Genomic DNA, 19,544 nt, shown 5'->3' with positions numbered 1-19,544 from the left:
AATAATAATAACAATAATAATAATAATACGTAATAATAATAATGCAGAAGTCTGATAGAATGGCTGCCCCATAAAGCAGAAGTCGGATTAAATGGAGAAAAAATGTAGCCAGACAAAGGCTCAAAATGTCCATTTAATGGGATGTCCAATCACAATCAAAGGGTGACCATGTAACCTGCTGACCTGTCAGTGACCTGGTTACATACTGACCTGTCAGTGACCTGGTAATGTGCCAACCTGTCAGTGACCTGGTAACGTGCTGACCTATCACTGGAGTTTACCTGGAGAGAGTTCTGGAGGTCAACGCCCCCGCGGCCCGGTCTGTGACCAGGCCTCCTGGTGGATCAGAGCCTGATCAACCAGGCTGTTGCTGCTGGCTGCATGCAAACCAACATACGAGCCACAGCCCGGCTGATCAGGAACTGACTTTAGGTGCTTGTCCAGTGCCAGCTTGAAGACTGCCAGGGGTCTGTTGGTAATCCCCCTTATGTGTGCTGGGAGGCAGTTGAACAGTCTCGGGCCCCTGACACTTACTGTATGGTCTCTTAACGTGCTAGTGACACCCCTGCTTTTCATTGGGGGGATGGTGCATCGTCTGCCAAGTCTTTTGCTTTCGTAGTGAGTGATTTTCGTGTGCAAGTTCGGTACTAGTCCCTCTAGGATTTTCCAGGTGTATATAATCATGTATCTCTCCCTCCTGCATTCCAGGGAATACAGGTTTAGGAACCTCAAGCGCTCCCAGTAATTGAGGTGTTTTATCTCCGTTATGCACGCCGTGAAAGTTCTCTGTACATTTTCTAGGTCGGCAATTTCACCTGCCTTGAAAGGTGCTGTTAGTGTGCAGCAATATTCCAGCCTAGATAGAACAAGTGACCTGAAGAGTGTCATCATGGGCTTGGCCTCCCTAGTTTTGAAGGTTCTCATTATCCATCCTGTCATTTTTCTAGCAGATGCGATTGATACAATGTTATGGTCCTTGAAGGTGAGATCCTCTGACATGATCACTCCCAGGTCTTTGACGTTGGTGTTTCGCTCTCTTTTGTGGCCAGAATTTGTTTTGTACACTGATGAAGATTTAATTTCCTCATGTTTACCATATCTGAGTAATTGAAATTTCTTCATATTGTTTTCTGCAGCCCACTGAAAGATTTGGTTGATGTCCGCCTGGAGCCTTGCAGTGTCTGCAATGGAAGACACTGTCATGCAGATTCAGGTGTCATCTGCAAAGGAAGACACGGTGCTGTGGCTGACATCCTTGTCTATGTCAGATATGAGGATGAGGAACAAGATGGGAGCGAGTACTGTGCCTTGTGGAACAGAGCTTTTCACCGTAGCTTCCTCGGACTTTACTCTGTTGACGACTACTCTCTGTGTTCTGTTAGTGAGGAAATTATAGATCCATCGACCGACTTTTCCTGTTATTCCTTTAGCACGCATTTTGTGCGCTATTACGCCATGGTCACACTTGTCGAAGGCTTTTGCAAAGTCTGTATATATTACATCTGCATTCTTTTTGTCTTCTAGTGCATTTAGGACCTTGTCATAGTGATCCAATAGTTGAGACAGACAGGAGCGACCTGTTCTAAACCCATGTTGCCCTGGGTTGTGTAACTGATGGGTTTCTAGATGGGTGGTGATCTTGCTTCTTAGGACCCTTTCAAAGATTTTTATGATATGGGATGTTAGTGCTATTGGTCTGTAGTTCTTTGCTGTTGCTTTACTGCCCCCTTTGTGGAGTGGGGCTATGTCTGTTGTTTTTAGTAACTGTGGGACGACCCCCGTGTCCATGCTCCCTCTCCATAGGATGGAAAAGGCTCGTGATAGGGGCTTCTTGCAATTCTTGATGAACACAGAGTTCCACGAGTCTGGCCCTGGGGCAGAGTGCATGGGCATGTCATTTATCGCCTGTTCGAAGTCATTTGGCATCAGGATAACATCGGATAGGCTTGTGTTAATCAAATTTTGTGGCTCTCTCATAAAAAATTCATTTTGATCTTCGACTCTCAGTCTGGTTAGCGGCTTGCTAAAAACTGAGTCATATTGGGACTTGAGTAGCTCACTCATTTCCTTGCTTTCATCTGTGTAGCACCCATCTTGTTTAAGTAGGGGCCCAATACTGGATGTTGTTCTCGATTTTGATTTGGCATAGAAGAAATACTTTGGGTTTCTTTCGATTTCATTTATGGCTTTTAGTTCTTCCCGCGATTCCTGACTCCTAAAGGATTCTTTTAGCTTAAGTTCGATGCTTGCTATTTCTCTGACCAGTGTCTCCCTACGCATTTCAAATATATTGACCTCTTTTAGCCGCTCTGTTATTCTTTTCCGTCGCCTGTAAAGGGAGCGCCTGTCTCTTTCTATTTTACATCTACTCCTCCTTTTTCTTAGAGGAATAAGCCTTGTGCATACATCGAGTGCCACCGAGTTAATCTGTTCTAGGCATAAGTTGGGGGTCTGTGTTGCTTAGTATATCTTCCCAGCTTATATCGGTTAGGACTTGGTTTACTTGGTCCCACTTTATGTTTTTGTTATTGAAGTTGAATTTGGTGAATGCTCCCTCGTGACTAGTCTCATTATGTCGGTCTGGGGCTCCACGCATACATGTCTGAACCTCAATTATGTTGTGATCTGAGTATATTGTTTTTGATATGGTGACATTTCTTATCAGATCATCATTGTTAGTGAAGATGAGGTCTAGTGTATTCTCCAGTCTAGTAGGCTCTATTATTTGCTGGTTTAAATTGAATTTTGTGCAGAGATTTAAAAGCTCGTGTGAGTGTGAGTTTTCATCAGAGCTGCCTCCTGGTGATATTACTGCAACAATATTATTTGCTATATTCCTCCATTTTAGGTGCCTTAAGTTGAAATCCCCCAGGAGCAAGATGTTGGGTGCAGGAGCTGGAAGATTTTCCAGACAGTGGTCAATTTTTAACAGCTGTTCCTGGAATTGCTGGGATGTTGCATCCGGAGGCTTGTAGACTACTACAATGACTAGGTTTTGGTTCTCGACCTTTACTGCTAAAACTTCCACTACATCATTTGAGGCATTAAGCAGTTCTGTGCAAACAAGTGACTCTGCAATGTACAGGCCAACCCCCCCCTTTTGCCTGTTCACTCTGTCACATCTGTATAGTTTGTAACCTATGATCCATATTTCGTTGTCCAAGTGATCCTTTATGTGGGTCTCAGTGAAAGCCGCGAACATTGCCTTTGCCTCTGCAAGCAGTCCACGGATGAAAGGTATTTTGTTGTTTGTTGCTGGCTTTAGACCCTGTATATTTGCAAAGAAGAATGTTATCGGACTGGTGGTATTGTTGGTACTGGGGGGAGATTTTTTTTCTGGCATTAGTATCTGTAACATTGGTGAGATCACTGTTGATTCAGTCATTATTTCTGGGTCCTATCTTACCCACAGCCAGGTCTGAGACCAGGTCTCAACACTCACCACACAACATTCACCAAACAACATTCACCACACACAGCACTCACCAAACCATACCACGGGCGGGGTTAGAACCTGCAATCAGAGAGTCTCAAAACTCCAGACCATCGCATTAGCCATTTCGTGAATCATGTTGACAGCACTCGCCACACAACATTCACCACACACAACATTCACCACACACAACACTCACCACACACAACACTCACCACACAACACTCACCACACACAACACTCACCACACACAACACTCACCACACACAACACTTAAACATTATTTGTACCTCTGTATGTTCAAATTATTAAATAAATAAATAAATTCACCACATGCGACATTCACCACACACAACATTCACCACACACAACACTCACCACACAACACTTACCACACCCAACATTCACCACACACAACAATCACCACACACAACATTCACCACACACAACATTCACCACACACAACATTCACCACACACAACATTCACCACACACAACATTCACCACACACAACATTCACCACACACAACACTCACCACACCCAACATTCACCACACACAACATTCACCACACACAACAATCACCACACACAACATTCACCACACACAACATTCACCACACACAACATTCACCACACACAATCACCACACACAATCACCACACACAACATTCACCACACACAACATTCACCACACACAATCACCACACACAATCACCACACACAACAATCACCACACACAACATTCACCACACACAACATTCACCACACACAACATTCACAACACACAACATTCACAACACACAACATTCACAACACACAACATTCACAACACACAACATTCACCACACACATTAACACACAACATTCACCACACACAACATTCACCACACACAACATTCACAACACGCAACATTCACCACACGCAACATTCACCACACGCAACATTCACCACACACAACATTCACCACACACAACATTCACCACACACAACATTCACCACACACAACATTCACAACACACAACATTCACCACACACAACATTAACACACAACATTCACCACACACAACATTCACCACACACAACATTCACCACACACAACATTCACCACACGCAACATTCACCACACACAACATTCACAACACACAACATTCACCACACACAACATTAACACACAACATTCACCACACGCAACATTCACCACACACAACATTCACCACACACAACATTCACCACACACAACATTCACCACACACAACATTCACCACACACAACATTCACCACACACAACATTCACCACACACAACATTCACCACACACAACATTCACCACACGCAACATTCACCACACACAACATTCACCACACACAACATTCACCACACAACATTCACCACACACAACATTCACCACACACAACATTCACCACACGCAACATTCACCACACACAACATTCACCACACACAACATTCACCACACACAACATTCACAACACACAACATTCACCACACACAACATTAACACACAACATTCACCACACACAACATTCACCACACGCAACATTCACCACACACAACATTCACCACACACAACATTCACCACACACAACATTCACCACACACAACATTCACCACACACAACATTAACACACAACATTCACCACACAACACTTACCACACCCAACATTCACCACACACAACAATCACCACACACAACATTCACCACACAACATTCACCACACACAACATTCACAACACACAACAATCACCACACACAACATTCACCACACACAACATTCACCACACACAACATTCACCACACACAACATTCACCACACACAACACTCACCACACAACACTTACCACACCCAACATTCACCACACACAACAATCACCACACACAACATTCACCACACACAACATTCACCACACACAACATTCACCACACACAACATTCACCACACACAACATTCACCACACACAACATTCACCACACACAACATTCACCACACACAACATTCACCACACACAACATTCACCACACACAACATTCACCACACACAACATTCACCACACACAACATTCACCACACACAACATTCACCACACACAACATTCACAACACACAACATTCACAACACACAACATTCACAACACACAACATTCACCACACACAACATTCACAACACACAACATTCACCACACACAACATTCACAACACACAACATTCACAACACACAACATTCACCACACACAACATTCACCACACACAACATTCACCACACACAACATTCACCACACACAACATTCACCACACACAACATTCACCACACACAACATTCACAACACACAACATTAACACACAACATTCACAACACACAACATTCACAACACACAACATTCACCACACACAACATTCACAGCACACAACATTCACCACACACATTAACACACAACATTCACAACACACAACATTCACCACACACAACATTCACCACACACAACACTTACCACACACAACATTCACAACACACAACATTCACCACACACAACATTCACCACACACAACATTCACCACACACAACATTCACAACACACAACATTCACAACACACAACATTCACAACACACAACATTCACCACACACAACATTCACAACACACAACACTCACCGCACACACACACACATCACCACATGCTTTTCCTGGTATTCCTTTTTTATGCATTTTGTGTGCTGTTACATCATGATGCAACTTGTCGAAGGCTCTCGCAGTTGGTATACACAGGCTTTTCAAAAGCCTTCAACAAATTCGATTATGGTGAAATAGCACACAAAATGCGTGATAAAGGAATAACAGGAAAATTAAGTAGATGGATATATAACTTCTTAACAAATAGAACACAAAGAGTAATAGTAAACAGAGTAAAGTCTGAGGCAGTTATAGTGAAAAGCTCTGTTCCACAATGCATAGGATTCACTCCCATCTTTTCCTCATCCTCATATCTGACATAGACAGATATAAGCCACAGCACCGTATCCTCCTTTGTTGACGTTGCCAGAATTTGCATGATAGTATCAGCCATTGAAGACACTGAAAATCTCCAAGTAGACATTAACGAAGTCTTTAACTCTTTGAGGGTCGGTCACTCCATGTACGTCATTGTAGCCAGCGTCGGTCACGTACTTATACGCATAAACTCTAGCGCCTTCAAATCTGGTGGTGGAAGAAAGCTGGAAGGCTTACTCATGAAACAATGGGTCTGTGTGGTCAGTGTGTGCAGTATAAAAAAATCCTGAAGCATACAGTGCATAATGAAAAAAAAAAATGACTGTGTTTTTGGTTTAAAACAGCGACTTTCCAGTGTACAGTATTTTTGTATGGTATTTATGGTTGTATACTCGTTTTCTTGGTCTCATTTGATAGAATGGAAGATATATTACAGAAACGGAGATGATTTTGAATGGTTTCACAATGACAAGTACCTTGAAATTGAGCTCAAAGTAGTGAAAATGTTCGATTTTTGCCAGTGTTCAAGAGTAAACAAATCACACCACGCGTCCAATACACATCAACTGGTGAGTTTAATATTCTTTATCAAGTGCACTGATATTATTTATACTATTTTTACAATGATACAGTAGTACAGTGGTACCTCGGGATACAAACTTTTTTCGTTCCAGAAGGCTGTTCAAGTGCTGATACTGAACAAATTTGTTCCCATAAGAAATAATGTAAATTAGATTAGTCTGTTTCAAACCCCCAAAAATACACTTACAAAAGCACTTGCATGAATACACTTACATAATTGTTCGAGTTTTGAGCTTTTTGTAACCCAAGGTACCACCGTATACATAGTCAATCTATTTTTTGTGAGAATAAAAATTCAAATTGGAAAGCAAAAGTTATGTAAGAAGGGCCTGGAGACGTGACTAATGAACAGATAGAATGTTATTTTAGTGCCAGTAAAGTCTGTCTTGTTTATTCTGGACCATATTTTGGAATTGGCATCTTTTGAAATTTGTGTGAGATTGGCCAAATTGCTAATTTCTGACCACTTTATTGGGTAGTTGAAATCGGTAAATGGGCAGCTTCTTGTATTCAGTCAATAGAATAAATGGAACTTTAGTGAAATAGCTGTGGTTTTAGTCAACTGGAACATTGGAATTAGCCGAAAATAGGGCTCAAATTGGGCGAAATCACTGATGCGTAAATTTTGTTGAGACCGCTAACTTTGCAAGAGCATAATCCCGTAAGTTTTCCATCAAATTTTATACTTTTGGTGTCATTATGATCAGAAAAAGATTCTCTGTCATTTCACAAGAAAGAAATAATTTTTTTTTTTTTTTTTCAAAAATTTTTTGACTCTGAGAACGACTTTGGGAGAGGGCCTCTCGACCCCTCAAAGGATTAATCGGCCACAGAAAACAATATGAAGTTCAGTGAAGACAAATGTCAATTATTCCACTATGGAAAACTTGACGAAATAAAAAAATAAGAACATAAGAAAGAAGGAATACTGCAGCAGGCCTACTAGCCCATGCCAAGCAGGTCCAAGTCATGTACCAGCCTAAGCCACTGACCCAAGCTAGTCAGGTCCATCTCACACCCACTCATGTATTTATCTAACCTATTTTTAAAACTACACAGTGTTTTAGCTTCAGTGACGCTAGTGGGGAGTTTGTTCCACTCATTCTCAACTCCATTACCAAACCAGTGCTTTCCTATATCCTTCCTGAATCTGAATTTTTCCAGCTTGAAACCGTTGCTGCAAGTCCTGTCTTGGCTAGATATTTTTAGCATGTTATTTACATTCCCTTTATTTATTCCTATTTTCCATGTATACACCTCAATCATATCCCCCCCCCCCCAATTCTATACCTTTCTAGAGAGTGCAGATGCAGGGCCCTCAGCCTATCCTCATAGGGAAGATTTCTGATACATGGGATCAACTTTGTCATCCTCCTTGGTATGTTTTCCAGTTCACTTATATCCATTCTGTAATATGGTGACCAGAACTGCAGCATAATCTAAATGAGGCCTAACCAAAGATATAGAGAGTTGAAGAACAACCTGAGGACTCCTGTTATTTATACTTCTTGATATGAAGCCAAGAATTCTGTTTGCTTTATTGCAAACACTTAAACACTGTTGTGTTGGTTTTAAAGTACTGCTAATCACAACTCCTAAATCTCTTTTGCAGTCAGTAATAGTCAGATCCATATTATTTAGTTTATATGTGGCATGGTTATTTTCCTGTTCAATGCTGCTTAGAGTTTTGCATTTGTCTATATTAAGCTTCATCTGCCACTTCTCCGACCTCTGCATCAGCCTATTCAAATCTTCCTGGAGTGCTCTAATGTCCCCATCAGAATGAATTCGATGGTCTACTTTGGTGTCATCAGCAAACTTGCTTGTCGCTATTTATTCCCTCATCTTTGTTGTTTACGTAAATTGCGAACAAGGGGCCCAATTCTGACCTTTGTGGAACACCACTCATGAAGCGTCCCCACTCTGATTTCTCCCCATTTATGCCAACTTTCTGCTGCCTGTCTGTCAACCATGCCTCTATCCATGAAAAAATTTCTATTCCATGTGCCTTAATTTTCCTCAATAGTCTCTGATGTGGGACTCTCTCTAAAGCTTTACTGAACTCCACATACACAATATTATATTCATTACCATGATCTACCACTTCAAATACCTTAGTGAAAAAAGTTAGTAAATTCATAAGGCAGGAATGCCCTTTTGTAAAACTATGTTGAGATAAATTAATCAATTTATGCCTTTCAAGATGGTTATGAATTGCCTCTCCAATTACTGATTAAATAAATTTTCCCACTGTGGAGGTTGGGGTTATTGATCTATAGTTTGAAGCTAAGGACCTGTCACCTGCTTTGTAGATAGGTATCACATTTGCCATTTTCCACTTATCTGGCACCATGCCAGTTTGTAGTGATATGTTGAAAAGCTTAGCCAAAGGTTTGCTAAGCTCCTCTTTACATTCCTCAGGGTATGGGGATTTGTTAGGTTTTAATTTATCTGTTTAAGGACCATGTCACTAGTGCCCCTAATTATGCATAGTTTATTTTCATCCTGTTCTACACAATTTATTATTTCTAGACTTTTATTAGTATCTTCCTGTGTAAAAACTGAGAGGAAGTGTTAAAAATTCTACACATTTCCTTATCACTGTCAGTGAGCTGATCTGAGTAACTTTTGAGTAGGCCTACCTTGTCCCTAATCTTAATTCTATATTTCTGAAAGAAACATTTCGAGTTAGTCTTCAATTCCCGTTTGACTTCATCCTCATAATCTCCTTTTGCTTTTCTTATTCCTTTTTTATTTCTCTTTTTATCTGCCATTAATAACTTCACAACAGCAGTAACAAACATTGACTGGCACACTGAGCTAGAAAGCTATACAGATATTGACGAATGTTTTAATAATTTTCTAAAAAAGACCCAATACCTCTATAACAAGCACTGCCCTAAAAAAACTAAACAGATGACAGCTAAGAGACTGAACAGTCCCTGGCTAACACCCAGCATTCTCAAATCCATAAATACAAAACACCGATATGAAAAACAGTACAGAATGGGTCACATAACCAGAGACCAAACAAAACGTTACTCGTCAATCCTAACCAGCCTGATAAGAAGGGCAAAAAAACTGTATTATGAGAACAGATTATCCAACTTACGAGGTGATATAAAAAAGACCTGGAAGACCCTATCAGAAATTCTGGGAACAAAAAAGATATAGCGAAATAAAATTAGCAAAATCAGATGAACCCCAACTCCCACCAACAGAAACAGCAAACAGACTCAATGATTTCTTCTCCACTATAGGACAAAACCTTGCCAATAAAATCCCAAGCTCAGATACCCCACCAAATGACTACCTCACTGGCAACTACCCGAACACACTGTTCCTAGCTCCGACTAACCCATACGAAGTCTCCCTTATTATCAACGCACTAAAAAACAAGGCAGGAGATTTAAATACCTTACCACCCTTTATATACAAAAAAGTGTCACAAGTACTATCACCAATCATTGCAACACTCTTTAACAAATCCATTGAATCCCCCACCTTCCCTACAGCTCTCAAAATAGCAAGGGTCACCCCGATCCATAAAGGAGGAGACCAAACAGAGTTGAATAACTATAGGCCAATATCCAATTTACACCCTCTCTCAAAAATCTTCGAAAAATTAATTCATAAACGAATCTACTCCTACCTCATCTCCCAAAACATTCTCAACCCCTGCCAATTTAGATTCAGGCCTAATAAAAATACTAATGATGCTATTATACACATGCTAGAACATATATACACTGCAATAGAGAAAAAAGAAGTCCCACTGGGGATCTTCATTGACTTACGTAAAGCTTTTGATACAGTTGACCATGACTTGTTCCACGTAAAATTGTCACACTATGGTATTAGAGGGCACTCCCTCAACTACCTCAAGTCATACCTCAGCAACAGAAGCCAATATGTGTACGCAAATGGGGCAAGCTCTTCCGCTCAACCAATTACAGTTGGTGTCCCACAGGGAAGTGTCCTTGGCCCTCTTCTCTTTCTCCTATACATAAATGACCTACCAAATGCTTCGCAATTACTCAAACCCACACTTTTTGCAGATGACACTACATACATCTTCTCCCACCCGAGCCCAGTCACGCTAGCCAATACTGTAAATACCGAATTACAGAAAATATCTACCTGGATGAGGACTAACAAACTTACACTAAACATTGACAAAACCTACTTCATTCAGTTTGGTAACAGAGCTACAGATGTACCTCTTAACATAACGATAAACAGATCACCTATCACAAAGCTAACAGAGGGAAAATTCTTAGGAATCCACCTTGATAATAGACTCAAATTTCATACACATATACAACAAATTTCTAAGAAAATTTCCAAGACTGTAGGCATACTATCGAAGATACGGTACTATGTTCCACAGTCAGCCCTCCTGGCCCTTTATCACTCTCTTATTTACCCCTATCTCACCTATGGAATTTGTGCATGGGGCTCAACAACAATTAACCATCTCAGACCACTAATTACCCAACAAAAGGCTGCAGTTAGAATGATAACAAATTCTCACTACAGGCAGCACACTCCACCAATATTCAAAACACTCAACCTACTCACCATACAAAACATCCATACTTATTACTGCACCTATTACATACATAAACACTTAACTCTGATATTAACCCTCCCCTCAAACATCTCCTTGCCAACCTCAACAGAACACATGACCATGACACAAGGCACAGATCACTCTTTGACGTTCCTCGTGTCCATCTCACGCTATGCAAAAACTCAATGCACATAAAAGGCCCTAAAATCTGGAATTCATTACCTGTAAATATAAAAGAAACACTACCTGTTTATAAATTCAAGTCTCTTCTCAAAGATCACTTACTCACCCAAAACCAAATAAATACTGAATAACTGAACCTTATAAATTGTATATCCTATATGTTACTCACAATTATATCACATAAATGTTAAACCTAGGACCCAATCTTTGTTATTTTTTTAAATACACTACCTAACAGAATACTCCATTCGACTGAATGTACAGCAATGCAAGCAACCATATGACCTGACTTTGTAATACTCATTTGTGCTTTATAGCTATCTGTTTACAATAATGTTTTATCACTGATTTCATCATTGCTTAGTTAATATTAAGTTAATTTTAAGCCAGCCCGTAATGCTATGCATAGTATAAGTGGCTTTGGCATGCTGCTCTTATCTGTATTTTTTTGTACCTCTGTATGTATGCTAAAATTACTAAATTACTAAATATATTGATTTCTTCACTGCCCTTCTCCTCATTTGATTCACCTATACATGCCTCTCTTTTGGCTAATGAGATGTTTAAATTTATTGTTTATCCATTTAGAATCATTTTTGTTTGATCTAATTTGATTTAACTACACAATAGAGTGAAGAACTAATGTGAATGACCCAGGAGTGATGTCAGTGAATCTCACTTTCAAAGATCACAGTCATTGTATCTACCACATCTAGGAAAATGATAAGATGGATAATGAAAACTTTCGAAACTAGAGATGCCAAGCCCATGATGATTATCTTGAAATCACTCATTCTCTCTGTGTTACAGTACTGCTCTACTCTAATGATCCCTTTCAAGGTTGGCAAAATTGTAGGCCTGGAAAATATGCAAGAGAAGTTTGACCGCATGTATAAATACAATACAGCACCTGAATTATGGAACTGTTTGAAATGTAGGGTACTGGAGTATCTGGGGTACTGGGAGGGTGGAGTACCTGGTATATTGGGAGGGTGATGGAGTACCTGATGAACAGGAAGGGTGATGGAATGCCTGGTGTACTGGGATGGGTGGTGTACCTGGGGTACTGGAAGGTGTGGTGTACCTGAGGTACTGGGAAGGGTGGTGTACCTGGGGTACCAGGAAAGGTGGTTGTGTACCTCTGGTACTGGGAGGGTGATGGAGTATCTGGTGCACTGGGATGGGTAGTGTACTTGGGGTACTGAGAGGGGTAGTGTACTTGGGGTACTGGTATGGTGGTGGTGTACCTCTGGTACTGGGAGAGTGATGGAATATCTGGTGTACTGGGAGGGGTGGTGTTCCTGGGGTAGTGGGAGGGGGTGGTGTACCTGAGATACTGGGAAGGTGGTGGTGTACCTGAGGTACTGGGAGGGTGGTGGTGTACCTGGAGTACTGGGAGGGGGTGGTGTACCTGGGGTACTGGGAGGGTGGTGTACCTAAGGTACTGGGAGGGGGTGGTGTACCTGTGGTACTGGGAGGGAGTGGTGTACCTGGGGTACTGGGAGGGGGTGGTGTACCTGGGGTACTGTGAGGGTGTTATACCTGGGGTACTGAGAGGGTGGTGATGTACCAAGGGTACTGGGAGGGGGTGGTGGTGTACATGAGGTACTGAGAGGGTGGTGTACCTGGGATATTGGGAGGGGTTGGTGTACCTGAGGTGCTGGGAGGGTGGTGATGTACATGAGGTACTGGGAGGGAGTGGTGTAGTGGTGTACCTGAGGTAATTGAGGTGCTGAGATGTACATGGTGGTGTACCTGGGGTATTGGGAGGGGTTGGTGTACCTGAGGTGCTGGGAGGGTGGTGATGTACATGAGGTACTGGGAGGGAGTGGTGTACCTGAGGTACTGAGAGGGTGGTGTACCTGGGGTATTGGGAGGGGTTGGTGTACCTGAGGTGCTGGGAGGGTGGTGATGTACATGAGGTACTGGGAGGGGGGTGTACCTGAGGTACTGAGAGGGGGTGGTGTACCTGGGTACTGGGAGGGTGGTGGTGTACAGGGAGTACTGGGAGGGGTTGGTGTACCTCAGGTACTGAGAGTGGTGTACCTGTGGTACTGGGAGAGTGGTGGTGTACCTGGAGCACGGAGGGGATGGTGTACCTGGGGCACTGGGAAGGTGGTAGTGTACCTGGGGTACTGGGAGGGTGGTAGTTACCTAGCATACTGGAAGGGTGATGGTGTACCTGTGGTACTATGAGGGTGGTGGAGTACTTGGGGTACTGGGAGGGTGGTGGTGTACTTGAGGGACTGGGAGGGGGTGGTGTACCTGGGGTATTGGGAGGGGTTGGTGTACCTGAGGTGCTGGGAGGGTGGTAATGTACATGAGGTACAGGGAGGGGGTGGTGTACCTGAGGTACTGGAAAGGTGGTGGTGTACCTGAGGTACTGGGATGGGGTGGTGCACTTGTGGTACTGAGATGGGGTCGTGTACCTGCGGTACTAGGAGTGGTGTACCTGTGGTACTGGGAGGGAGTGGTGTTCCTGGGCTACTGGGAGGGTGGTGGTGTACATGGGATACTGGGAGGGTGGTGTACCTGAGGTACTGGGAGAGGGTGGTGTACCTGAGGTACAGGGAGGGTGGTGTACCTGAGGTATTGGGAGGATGGTGTGCCTGTGGTACAGGGAGGGGGTGGTGTACCTGAGGTACTGGGAGGGGATGGTTTACCTGTGGTACTGGGAGGGGTGGTGTACCTGGGGTACTGGGACAGTGGTGTACCTGGGGTACTGGGAGGGTGGTGGTGTACCTTGGGTACTGGGGGGTGTACATGGGGTACTGGGAGGATGGTGGTGTACCTGAGGTATTGGGAGGATAGTGTACCTTTGGTACAGGGAGGGGGTGGTGTACCTGAGGTACTGGGAAGGTGCTAGTGTACCTGAGGTACTGGGAGGGGTTGGTGTACTTGAGATACTGGGAGGCTGGTGTACCTGAGGTATTGGGAGGATAGTGTACCTTTGGTACAGGGAGGGGGTGGCGTACCTGAGGTACTGAGAGGGGATCGTGTACCTTTGGTACTGGGAGGGGGTGGTGTACCTGGGGTATTTGGATGGGGTGGTGTACCTGGGGTACTGGGACATTGGTGGTGTAACTGGGGTAATGGGAGAGGGTTGTGTACCTGGGCACTGGGAGGGTGGTGGTGTACCTGGGGTACTGGGAGGGTGGTGTATCTGGGGTACTGGGAGGGGGTAATGTACCTGGGGTACTGGGAAGGTGGTGCATGTGGTACTGGGAGGGGTTGGTGTACCTGCGGTACTGAGAGGTGGTGTACCTGGGGTACTGGGAGGGTAGTGTATCTGGGGTACTGGGAGGGGGTAATGTACCTGGGGTACTGGGAGGGTGGTGGTGTACCTGGGTTCTGGAAGTGGTGTACCTGTGGTACTGGGAGGGTGGTGTACCTGTGGTACTGGGAGGGTGACGGTGTACCTGGGTTACTGGGAGGGGTGGTGTACCTATGGTACTGGGTGTGGTGTACCCGTAGTATGGGGAGATGGTGTACTTGAGGTACTAGGAGAGTGGTGATGTACCTGGGGTGCTGGGAAGGATGGTGTACCTGGGTTACTAGGGGGGTGGTGTACTTGAGGTCCTGGAGAGTGGTGTACCTGAGGTACTGGGAGGGGATGGTGTACTTGAGGTACTGGGAGGGTGGTGGTGTACCTGAGGTACTGGATGAGTGGTGGTGTACCTGGGGTAGGAGAGTGATGTACCTGGGGTACTGGGAAGGGTGGCATACCTGGGGTACTAGGGGGGTTGGTGTTCCTGAGGTACTGGGAGAGTGGTTTACCTGAGGTGCTGGGAGGGGATGGTGTACCTGAGGTACTTAGAGGGTGGTGGTGTAGCTGGGGTACTGGGAGGGGATGGTGTACCTGAGGTAGTGGGAGAATGGTGGTGTACCTTGGGTACTAGGAGTGTGGTGATGTACCTGGGATACTGGGAAGGGTGGTGCACCTGGGGTACTAATGGGGTGGTGTACCTGAGGTACTGGGAGGGGATGGTATACCTGAGGTACTGGGAGGGGGTGGTTTTCCTCGGGTCCTAGGAGGGTGGTGGTGTACCTGGGGTACTGGGAGGGCGTGGAGTACCTGGGGTACTGGGAGGGGTGGTGTACCTGTGGTACTGTGGTACTGGGGGGGTTCCTGGGGTACAGGGAGGGGGTTGTGTTCCTTGGGTCCTGGGAGAGGGTGGTGTACCTGGGATGACAGTCTGGCTGAGGGTAAGGCCACTTGCTTGGATGAAGCAACACAGACCAGTGAAGCAACACAGACCAGTGAAGCAGCACAGACTAGTGAAGCAGCACAGACTAGTGAAGCAACACAGACCAGTGAAGCAACACAGACCAGTGAAGCAACACAGACCAGTGAAGCAACACAGACCAGTGAAGCAGCACAGACCAGTGAAGCAACACAGACCAGTGAAGCAACACAGACCAGTGAAGCAGCACAGACCAGTGAAGCAACACAGACCAGTGAAGCAACACAGACCAGTGAAGCAACACAGACCAGTGAAGCAACACAGACCAGTGAAGCAACACAGACTAGTGAAGCAACACAGACCAGTGAAGCAACACAGACCAGTGAAGCAACACAGACCAGTGAAGCAACACAGACCAGTGAAGCAGCACAGACCAGTGAAGCAACACAGACCAGTGAAGCAACACAGCAACTTAACTATATTCACTACCTGGAGTATACCTGGAGAGGGTTTCGTGGGTCACCACCCCCGCGGTTCGATCTGTGATCAGGTCTCGCTGTAGATCAGGCCTGATCAACCAGGCTGTTACTGCTAGCCTCACGAAAATTGACGTAAGATACACCACAGCCCTACTGGTCAGGTACTGACTTTAGATGTTTGTCCAACGCCTTCTTGAAGATCAGCTGTTGCTTAAGTGAAGAAAACAGAATGTATACTGTATGATTGGAAAGGTAAAGTTGTGGTAATACTTTGTAGTGTAACGAGGAAGTCATATATCAAGACCAACTTCAGTGAAATACTTTGGAATATCCTTTGATCTGTGTGTGTCAGGTGAATTATTTCTGAAGAAGAGAAGTGGAACAAGCAAATGCAAGGTTTAAAGTTGCTTTGGACAGGTTTTTTCTGCTCAGGCAGACAAGACCCTCTGACTAGTATTTCACTAATGGTATGTACATGTTTCTTGTTCTTCGTGACACATTACTCTCATTAAAAAAAAGTGAAAAACGGACTAGAAATAAAATAGTGATATTCATCCTGGACCTGAGTCCAGGAGAATATGTAATCCAGGATGTATTACAACCTCTACAAGTGTCCTAAAAATGAAGACTGAGTAAATCAAGTGAAACTGTTTGTTATATTGTTAACCAATGTTCGGAATATCTTATTATTAACAACCAATGTTCGGAATATCTTATTGTTAACAACCAATGTTCGGAATATATTGTAAATTCTGTCATTGTTAGCAACTAAAGGCAGTGTGACATAGAGGAGGTGAACACAATTTTCCCGGTTAGTTAGGTTACAAATATCTTATAATATTAGACAGTGAGTGCAGTGGGTTACGTGATCATGTCCAGACCAAATTTAGTATGAAGGAAAACAGTCACGGGACAGAATGAAAATAGCTATGGGGAGGGACACTTGTCATGTGCTGCCAAAATATTCCTTATTTGTTTTTAATCTCTCATTGATTTTCATGATAATTTACTTATGTTAAAATCACTAAGGAGGGTAAGTCGGCATGTATTTGTGTTTAAATAACAAAATACAATTATATACAACATGAGGATCTGAATGTTACATTGTTTTATGTTCAGTTCTACCTGATTTACTACATTAAACCATTGTAAAAGTTAACATTGATGTCTAAATAAAAACTTACAGTAAAAAAGGTTGATAGAAGTAGTGTTCTGGTAGCTACGGCAATTTTGTTTTTATTCTTGACAATCAATATTGAATGTTTGGTCATTGTTGACGTTGAAGATGCAGACACTAACTGTAAATGTTGTGTTAACACGTACACTCACTAACTGTGAGTGTAGAGTGATGATGAGATGTGTGAGGCAGTGATACACATGTATAGTGTTGTGATGGTGGTAGATGAGAGGCAGCTGCCTGCTGCTACACTATTGATGTTACTCTGGCCACCACTAACACCAAGGTTGCTGCTCCTCTTACCACACGCTCCCACCACACTAACATCTCCTACACTCCTTCTCATCTATTACCTTCTTTATTTAACATACATTATGCTGAATATATCTTTGAATGTTCAAAGGAACTTTTCGTATATGTTTGTGTACGTTTAGTTCTTTACATATGTGGTTATACAAGTGCTTGATGGCAAGTATCTTGCGGGTGTCAGTTTTCCTGTTTTAAACTAGCCACAATATAACGAAATTGTCATCCTTAGTGACTAAACTCATGAATGTAAACTGATTTACCGTTATCCTGAATGCAATAAATTTGCTGTGTTTATTTAGCACAGTAAGTGGCTTAGAAGACATAACTGTTATGGTAACTGTGGGAACTTGTGATCTGTGGAAACTTGTGAGATGTCGAAGACCTCAGTCACTCTGGACAACACAAGAACACAGCAGTCACTCTGGACACAACACAAGAACACAGCAGTCACTCTGGACACAACACAAGAACACAGCAGTCACTCTGGACACAACACAAGACCACAGCAGTCACTCTGGACACAACACAGTAGTCACTCTGGACACAACACAAGAACACAGCAGTCACTCTGGACACAACACAAGAACACAGTCACTCTGGACACAACACAAGAACACAGCAGTCACTCTGGACACAACACAAGACCACAGCAGTCACTCTGGACACAACACAAGAACACAGCAGTCACTCTGGACACAACACAAGAACACAGCAGTCACTCTGGACACAACACAAGAACACAGCAGTCACTCTGGACACAACACAAGAACACAGCAGTCACTCTGGACACAACACAAGAACACAGCAGTCACTCTGGACACAACACAAGAACACAGCAGTCACTCTGGACACAACACAAGAACACAGCAGTCACTCTGGACACAACACAAGAACACGGCAGTCTGGACACAACACAAGAACACGGCAGTCACTCTGGACACAACACAAGAACACGGCAGTCACTCTGGACACAACACAAGAACACGGCAGTCACTCTGGACACAACACAAGAACACAGCAGTCACTCTGGACACAACACAAGAACACAGCAGTCACTCTGGACACAACACAACACAGCAGTCACTCTGGACACAACACAAGAACACAGCAGTCACTCTGGACACAACACAAGAACACAGCAGTCACTCTGGACACAACACAAGAACACAGCAGTCACTGGACATAACACAAGAACACAGCAGTCACTCTGGACACAACACAAGAACACAGCAGTCACTCTGGACACAACACAAGAACACAGCAGTCACTCTGGACACAACACAAGAACACAGCAGTCACTCTGGACACAACACAAGAACACAGTAGTCACTCTGGACACAACACAAGAACACAGCAGTCATTCTGGACACAACACAAGAACACAGCAGTCACTCTGGACACAACACAAGAACACAGCAGTCACTCTGGACACCACAAGAACACAGGAGTCACTGGACACAACACAAGAACACAGCAGTCACTCTGGACACCACAAGAACACAGCAGTCACTCTGGACACAACACAAGAACACAGCAGTCACTCTGGACACAACGCAAGAACACAGCAGTCACTCTGGACACATCACAAGAACACAGCAGTCACTCTGGACACAACACAAGAAC

At 43.7% G+C, this 19,544-nt stretch overlaps 2 protein-coding genes across 6 annotated transcripts in view; one reads left to right on the top strand and one right to left on the bottom strand.

Moving 5' to 3' along the window:
* The window catches only part of LOC128686496 (beta-1,3-galactosyltransferase 1), a 48,759-nt gene extending 30,806 nt beyond the window's left edge, over positions 1-17,953 (bottom strand). The window contains exon 1 of one of the 3 annotated variants that reach the window (XM_053773460.2): positions 17,620-17,953. The gene's annotated coding sequence lies outside the window, so the exon portion shown is untranslated. The remainder of the gene's footprint in view (positions 1-17,619) is intronic. The other 2 variants (XM_053773459.2, XM_053773458.2) reach the window with 2 other exon arrangements.
* Positions 1-19,544, top strand: part of Unc50 (Unc50 RNA binding protein) — a 254,965-nt gene that overhangs the window by 120,707 nt on the left and 114,714 nt on the right. The window lies entirely within an intron of this gene.

The sequence above is a fragment of the Cherax quadricarinatus genome, chromosome 17, assembly GCF_038502225.1.
Source record: "Cherax quadricarinatus isolate ZL_2023a chromosome 17, ASM3850222v1, whole genome shotgun sequence".
Classification (NCBI taxonomy): Eukaryota; Metazoa; Arthropoda; class Malacostraca; order Decapoda; family Parastacidae; genus Cherax; species Cherax quadricarinatus.
Note: the sequence above shows the minus strand (reverse complement) of the source record. Positions and strands in the feature narration are given on the sequence as shown.